The sequence below is a fragment of the Crotalus tigris genome, unplaced genomic scaffold (assembly GCF_016545835.1).
Source record: "Crotalus tigris isolate CLP2741 ecotype Arizona unplaced genomic scaffold, ASM1654583v1 scf7180000018354.2857554, whole genome shotgun sequence".
In the NCBI taxonomy this organism is placed as follows: Eukaryota; Metazoa; Chordata; class Lepidosauria; order Squamata; family Viperidae; genus Crotalus; species Crotalus tigris.
In genome coordinates this window covers 809,863-815,862 of record NW_024096961.1, presented here as the reverse complement: position 1 = coordinate 815,862, position 6,000 = coordinate 809,863, and the positions used below count along the sequence as shown (strand labels likewise).

Below are 6,000 nucleotides of genomic sequence, written 5' to 3'. Positions count from 1 at the left end.
AGCTGGCTATGATTAAATTAATCCCTTCTGCTTACACAAAAACTGTATATACATATTTAGGCAGAACTTTCCCCACAAAAAAACAGCACTTTGGCAACAAATGTGAAATTTCCATTGCAAAGAACATAGGATTGCTGGCAAAGAAGGATGTCTCACGTTGTTTTTCCTTCCACAATGGCAAATTCAGTGTATATCTGTCCCCTTCTTTCACTATCCCAACCCTAGGAAGGAACACGTTTGCTCAACCACACCATGCAAAGAAGACATGAAAATGATAGTTTAGCCATCAGAAAAGAGATTTGCCTAAATGTCAGAAGCATCAACCAGTTTTTATGGATGTGGAAGCAATCGTCATATTGATGTTGTGTGGATAGTCCTTGTTTGGCAGCTGTCTTGTTTAGTGATGATCCACAATGGTAATGAAAAAGCAACTTTGCAACCAATTCTCACATTCATCATCTTCACAGATCTGTAAAGCAAAGGAAAGCTAAAATGAGATCGTAAGAACAGTTGTGATTTCACTCAGTCACCACTTCACTAAATGACCAAGTTGTCGGTCCCAACTGTGGTCACTAAATGATACTCCAAATATCCATATGACTGCAGCTAATGGCTTACATGGTGACTCCAGACTGGTTCAGAAACAGTGACAATGAAAAGGAAAAATAAGTGAAGCAGGTACAGTCGAAAGGTATATTTTTGGTATCCTCTGTGTGGACCACTCTATCTCAGAAACAAGGTAGGCAAGTTTCCTATTTCAGAAGAATAAAGAAAGGAGCAAACCCCAGAATATATCCTATATAGTAGGGAAGAGGCACGTATGTATAGGTATGATCCTGATCCACACCAGCCTGGCAGACCCATATCTGGATCCTTAAATCTCATATACTTCTGCCCTTGAGTTTCAGCTCTCTGGCTTATTTGGGCAAACAACTCTCAAGTCCCATAACCTGCCCTTTCCATCTCCTGCCACTCCTTGGAAAATCAGTCTTTTACCTTTTGTCAAATTTAAAACTACAGTTCAGAAGCAATTTTTTGAGGATTTTGAGCGCTGAACTCAAAAGCTTGGAGGGTTGCCTATGGCGTGAGAACTCAGGTTATCACTCTTCAAAGCACTAGCAATTCAACTGCTTTTGATAATTGGCAGTGAAACAGCTAATGGTAGTTCTTTGCCCCCTAAGTGTTTTTGGTTACCAGAAAGAAAGATTTGCCTATTTTTATTTTTATTTTGCATGTTCATTTATTTGTTTGTTCTCTGTACACCTTGAAACCAGCTATTTGATTAGATTCCTTTGCCACAGGGGCAGAGGCGGGCTATTTCTATCACCATCCCTGCCACAAGATCCAGAAGCAAAGCAAATTTGAGTAAAGCAAGAACAGCCCCACCCCTTCATAAGAGGAAAAGAAGAAAACAGGTATGTTTTAATTATTCTGTGCAGCTGCGGCATTGCAAATCATGGCTACTGAAAAAGATTGTTAACAGGTAAGACAATTAATATTTTTAACGATTTTTTTTCTGTCTTCAAGTTGGTGTTGACTCTAGTGCCTATTCAAGTTCCTGCAATTTTCGTGGTAAGGTTTTACAGGACCGCTTTGCCTTTGCTTCCTTCTTAGGGCTGAGAGGAAGTGATGGGTTGAAGGTCAGCCAACTGACTTTGTTCCTTAGGGCAGGAGCAGAACTTATGGCTTCTAGCTTAACCACAACACCAAACTGGCTCTCCAGTTTAAATATGCAGAAATTAATTAGTTTTTTTTTTTTTTAGCAGTAGGGAAGCCTTTTAGGGAAGGGGCAAGGACTGACTAAAGCAACATTGTCGGTCAAAACAAAAGTTCTGTTTTTTTCTATATGCATCACACCCTGAAGGCACATAGCATGTAGTGTGAGGCCATGACTCTGCCTTCATCATTACAATAATAGTAGCAAAACCTCACAGACGTACATAGCTTCTTATTCTTATATTTAAGAAATGTCTCATCATTTGAGCAATTTTAATAAATTTACCAACCTCACATTTACCCCTTTTATAACTATTCATAACATCTCTATTTTGATTCTATCTATGTGTTTGCCAAGAGCCCATAATGACTTGATAGCACATAATCAGTCAATCAATTAGTCATTCAATTGTTGCATCTTGCTATAGAAATGTATCAATACTTAATACTATTCTGTCAGTCATAACTAATAAAAGGTACTAGACTTGGAATATATCCAACCTTTTGTGATATTGCTTTTAACTATGTAGATATATAATGAAAGCAGCACTCTTCATAGACATTACATTATAAATAATCTATGACCTATGTTTCAATATTATCTGTGATGATCCGTGACCTATATTTCAATATTATCTATGATGGTGAGGGACTAATTTTATGTATGTATGTATGTATGTATTATTTATTTATTATGCCTAATACTCATCCAATGGCATTATAGAATAATGCTAAAGTTGCAACAGATACCTGACCAATCACTAAAAACATAGACCTAAACTAGTAAATGAGGTCAGTTACTTAATGTCCATCCATGTTTCTCCCCAAATGCTTTTCTAAAATAAATTTGTTAATTTTGATGTGTGGATTATTTTTCCCCGCATTGCTTTGGCTACTTAATTAATACATCTAGATTTCAGAATATTACCTCATTTGGTTTTACTGTGCTTTGAATTGAATTCCAAACAAAGATCATTTGCTTTACCTGGAACAGCTGACATCCTGTGATATACCTTTAATACCATCAAATAACAACGTCTTCCTATACCTGATCCTTGGGAAAGACTCGATAGGTGGATAAAAATGTCCAATCCAATTTGAACATCAGGCTGGCTGTGCGACAGACATAATAGCAATAGCAATAGCACTTAGACTTATATACCGCTTCACAGTGTTTTACAGCCCTCTCTAAGTATTTTTATAGAGTCAGCCTATTGCCCCCAACAATCTGAGTCCTCATTTTACCAACCTCAGAAGGATGAAAGGCTGAGTCATCCTTGAGCCGGTGAGACTCAAACTGCTGAACTGCAATAGTAATATCCAGTCCATGGCTTCACGACAGATGGTTATTCATGTCTACATTTTAAATATTCATTTTGAATGTTAACTATACTTCATTTAGCAATCTAATCTATTAACATGTTATGGACATCAGCCAACTAGAGTTTACTACAACAGTCAACTATATTAAAATTAATGAACATTTATTGAAGTGGCAACAACTAAATCTGTTCAGCATATTTCTGAAGCATTTCTATCTTACTTTTGAAGAAGGGGGCTTTGAGATTGCAATTTCCAAACCTGTTACTGTGAATCACCTTTACGACAAGTTTAACTGAAGAAAATAATAGGTCCTTGCTAACTAAAAATAGTAGCCTCTCAGGTATGGACATCAGACTTAGAAAAACCACACATTATGATTAAAAGTTATATAGGACAAGGGATAAAATGGCAGTATGTATAGTCATGTTAAACAGGCCCAGTGGCTTAGCATATTGTGTGAATATAGTCATATTGTCTCAGTTTGTTCCTCTTTTGATATTTCCTGGTATCAAGAAAAATTTTTAAAAATGCAGAAGGTTTAGACCAATGGTGCTGAAACTAATCTATCATGAGAAATACTAGATAATTAATAGGTAATTTTTTTTTGCTTGTTTGGTAACTACTAGTCAGAATCCTTAATGGGTTTACATTGTAATTTTGATGAAAATGTAATATTCAAACGTCATGCAACATTCAGAGTAATGCATTTCTACCAGATAGATAAGATATTAATGTTTTAATAAGCTACATTAAAAACTGATATTGGAACAGTGACTGGAAAATGAAGTAAGAGATAACGATAGTGAGGTACGAGATAAAGTTTAAACCAAAAGCCTTCAAATTGTTTCTAATGCCTGAAGAAAATAGTCAAAATTAAATGTTTCCAATTTTAATATTAAGGTAACATAATCTGATTACATACAAGACAGAACAACAGGCATTAGAACAATTTCTATTAAAAATCTCTTATTTTTTATTCTCCTGTCTTCTCATTCTTAATAAAAGAAATTGTGCACAATTTAGATAATTTACTTCTTTGAAATAACATCTGGAGTTGGGTTATTTTAAAAAGTGGTTCATAGTAGTTTACTTTGTCCTGGATATTTAAAGTTCATTTAATAGGAAAGTAATGCAAATGAATAGAAACCCAAATAACCTCAACAAATATGGGTCAATGTAATTGCACCATGGAATTAAAGTGCAATAACCTACTAACTGTTGCAAACTAGTCTAACAAGCTGGCATCAACTGGAAAACAGAACAACTCACACCGCCTACATGTGAGAACATGACTCAACATAAGCAGACCCAATCATGACCTCAATCAGTCTTCATGTGATCTGCTCATTATTATTTTGAAATAGGCCATTTGGCAATACCGATCATGTAAATAGTAAATATAAATAATAATAAATCCAATTTTGTTATCTCTCCTTATGTGAGATACCTTGTTGTTTTCATTTAATCTCCAGTTGGAGTTGGGGAGAGACCTAACCGTTTTATTTATTTCTTACAAATGTATTATATGTTCTTTATTCTAAATATTATAGAGGACTGTTGTGCCCTGTGTATATTTAGCTCAATAGTAGCAGTCAATACACAATGGCTGGCCTTGGTTCAGAGAGAGGATAGAGGCTTCCATTTTGAATGAGTACAAGTTCATATAGGCTGAAACTAGCCAGCTCCCTTTATTAGAGTTACAGAGAAGTTTATAGAATTACTCCTTCAATTTATTCTCGGCACAGGATATAAAACTAATCTCCAATTGAAAAAATATGGGACTTTAAATACAGCCAACCTTATTTTTTCAATACTTTTTCAAACTTTCTAACAAATATCGAAGATAGGTAAAAAATGAAATCAGCCTTAAATATTGCCCTTTTTCAGAACTCAGCCTGAACAATCCTATGTCTTGTCCATAAAGGAATTAGGTTGGCACAAATTGTTTGGTTGTAGTTGACAGAATGGGAGGTCAATGCCAGTTAGCTCCTAAATCCTAAATGAAATAAGAATTCTTCTGGCATTCCAGTGCAAGTACCAAGCCTGATCTCCACCCTCCCATCACTTCTCAAAAGCTCCATATGAAGAACAGCTATTTTCAAAATTAATGTTTAACTACATTCCTTTGCCCTTCTTTGGAAACTCTGTACTCTGAATCTTGAGAGAGGACTATTCATTCTCACTTAGAATTCTGGAAGCAGTCAGTGGGCCATCAGCAGTTTGGCTGTGCTCTCTCAGCAGTGATGGACAAGCAGAACATTTTCTGATGCTCCTGAAGTATTAAGGACAGTAAGGACCAGCCAAGCCCTCACTGGCCTTGTCCATCTGTTTCACTTGGGAAAAATGTGGGCATGATTTTTTAAAAAATATTTTGTATTTGCATGCCTAGGTGTGGAGTATAAATATCCAAATGCAAATACGTGGCCTCGTCATTTCTAAGAGCAGCAACTCAATACCGTATATAAAAGGTTGCTATTTGACTATGATTGTTTTAGCACAACAATGTGGTTAGATCTTGAACTCTGCAGCACAAAAGAAGTATGTGGCAGTGTGGGTCACCTGACTAAATGTCAAAAGAGTAAGGAAACTGAAATTAGAGAGGATGTAGAAGTTGGACAATTACAGAATACAGAACTAGAGACATTTATATAACTAAAAAATAATGTCTGTTGCCTTGTGCAATCATGCTGGGTTTAGACATTTTAACTTTCTCTTTCCCTCTTTTTATCTCCCAAGAATAAGGTTTTTTTCTATCACACTTCTCTTCAGGATTTCACTTGTATATATTTTTCCTTCTCAGACCTCTTTATTCCTGTTTTTCCGTTATTAGCCACACTCTCTGAATTTTTAAATACTTCCACATTTGGTCTTATTCAAGTTCCTTCCTTGTTCTTCTCAGCAGCATCCCATTCTCCTCTTATTGGATCTTGCAGCAGGATTTTCTTTTTGATGATTTAACAT

General features: G+C 35.7%; 1 protein-coding gene across 2 annotated transcripts in view; it reads left to right on the top strand.

Annotated features, from left to right (window-relative positions):
- Positions 1–1,301: 1,301 nt before the first annotated feature.
- Positions 1,302–6,000, top strand: part of TRPM5 (transient receptor potential cation channel subfamily M member 5) — a 61,271-nt gene continuing 56,572 nt past the window's right edge. For both annotated transcript variants that reach the window (XM_039350741.1, XM_039350740.1), the window contains exon 1: positions 1,302–1,483. The gene's annotated coding sequence lies outside the window, so the exon portion shown is untranslated. The remainder of the gene's footprint in view (positions 1,484–6,000) is intronic.